This window comes from Trichechus manatus, unplaced genomic scaffold, assembly GCF_000243295.1.
Source record: "Trichechus manatus latirostris isolate Lorelei unplaced genomic scaffold, TriManLat1.0 scaffold00016, whole genome shotgun sequence".
NCBI classification, from domain to species: domain Eukaryota; kingdom Metazoa; phylum Chordata; class Mammalia; order Sirenia; family Trichechidae; genus Trichechus; species Trichechus manatus.
In genome coordinates, this window is record NW_004443952.1 from 12,346,489 (window position 1) to 12,348,719 (window position 2,231).

At 41.8% G+C, this 2,231-nt stretch overlaps 1 protein-coding gene across 2 annotated transcripts in view; it reads left to right on the forward strand.

The window, feature by feature from the left end:
* TMEM245 (transmembrane protein 245) overlaps positions 1-2,231 on the forward strand; it is a 129,811-nt gene that overhangs the window by 108,834 nt on the left and 18,746 nt on the right. The gene's annotated exons all lie outside the window — the stretch shown is intronic.

Below are 2,231 nucleotides of genomic sequence, written 5' to 3' on the forward strand. Positions count from 1 at the left end.
TGAGTTCTTATAATAGTGGTCTTATACAATATTTGTCTTTCTGTGACTGACTAAATTCACTCAGCATAATGCCCTCCAGATTCCTCCATGTTATGTGTCACAGCTTCATGGTTGTTCTTTATCGTTGAGAAATATTCCATTGAGTGGATATACCATAATTTTTTATCCATTTGTCCGTTGATGGGCACCTAGGTTGTTTCCATCTTTTTGCTATTGTGAATAGTGCTGCAGTGAACACGGGTGTGCACATATCTATTCGTGTGACGGCTGTTATTTCTCTAGGATATATTCCAAGGAGTGGGTTAGCTGGATCGTATGGTACTTCTATTTCTAGCTTTTTAAGGAAGCACCAAATTGATTTCCAAAGTGGTTGTACTGTTTTACATTCCCACCAACAGTGTATAAGTGTTCCAGTCTCTCCACAGCCTCTCCAGCATATATTATTTTGTGTTTTTTGGATTAATGCTAGCCTTGTTGGTGGTGAGATGGTATCTCATTGTATTTCTCTAATGGCTAATGATTGTGAGCATTTCCTCATGTGTCTGTTAGCCACCTGAATGTCTTCTTTGGCAAAGTGCCTGTTCATGTCTTTGGCCCATTTTTTAATTGGGTTGTTTGTCTTTTTGTTGTTGAGGTTTTGCAGTATCTTGTAGATTTTAGAGATTAGATGCTGATCAGATTTGTCATAGCCAAAAATTTTTTCCCAATCTGTAAGTTGTCCTTTTACTCTTTTGGTGAAGTTTTTTGATGAGCATAAGGGTTTGATTTTTAGGAGTTCCCAGTTGTCTAGTCTCTCTTCTGGTGCTTGTGCATTGTTATTTATGGTTCGTATTGTGTTTATGCCGTGTATTAGGGCTCCTAGTGTTGTCCAAAGCTCACATATTTTTGTGTGTTCCTAATTGGTAGTATTGTTGTAAAGGAGCAAAGTAACTTCTATCCAGAAGGATGATAATAAATCTGTGCTTCATATCTGAATCATTTGATAACCAACCAGCTAACCAACAAATAAATCAGAAAACTCACCATCAACATAACTCAAAATAACAGTGATTAAAGGAGCTAGAAGTTTATTCCTTTATTTCTGCTTGTGTAAAAGAAGCCCAGAGGTAGGCTGTCCAGGACTAGTATGATTATTCCACAAACATCTGGGCCCAGCTTCCCTCCATCCTGATGTTCTTTCTGTCAACCTTGGTATATGACACGTTTTGGTCCAAGATGGGTGCTTGAGCTCATGTTTGTTGATAAACTCTGGCCTGGCCATCTAGGCTGTTCAGACACGTGGACCTGACCGGGTGACACTTGGGCATGTAAATTATGTAGCAAAGGAAAACTGACTACCACAGTCCTCAGGTAGATACCTCATGTATGCAGGAGACCACCGTCATACCATGCAGCCCAGATATTTCCTGCCAATTAGCAAGACTCATTTAGCTTTCCTAATGTGGGACGGAGGGAGTACAAGTACAAGGTCATTGGTTAAAAGACCCCACTTTCGGACCATGGTCTCAGGGAGCATCTAGCTCAATTGATGTAACACAGTTTATAAAGACAATGTTCTACATTCTACCTTGGTGAGTAGCATCCGGGGTCTTAAAAGCCTCTGAGCAGCCATCTAACATACTCCACTGGTCTCACCCCTTCAGGAGCAAGGGAGAATGAAGAGAACGAGATACAAGGAAAAGATTAGTCCAAAGGACTAATGGACCACAGCTACCAGGGCCTCCACCAGACTGAGTCCAGTACAGCTAGATGGTGCCCGGTTACCACCACTGATTGCTCTGACCGGGATCACAACAGAGAGTTCTGGACAGAGCTGGAGAAGGATATAGAACGAAATTCTAACACACACAAAAAAGACCAGATTTATTGGCCTGAAAGAGACTGTAGAAACCCTGAGAGTATGGCCCCCAGACACCCTTTTAGCTAAGTGGTGAAGTTATTTCCGAGGTTCACCGTTCAGCCGGGGATTGGACAGCCCCATAAAACAAAATGGGACTAATGAGGCACAGCAGCCGAGGGACAAGGACTAGAAGGCATTAGGGAACAGGAAAGCTGGTGATAGGGAACCCAAGGTTGAGTAAGGACTGTGTTGACATGTAGTGGGGTTGTTAACCATTGTCATAGGGCAACGTGTAGTAACTGTTTAATGAGAAACTATTTTGTTCTGTAAACCTTCATCTAAAGTGAGAATAGCAGCACAACTGGAAGAACGTAATCGATGTCACTGAATT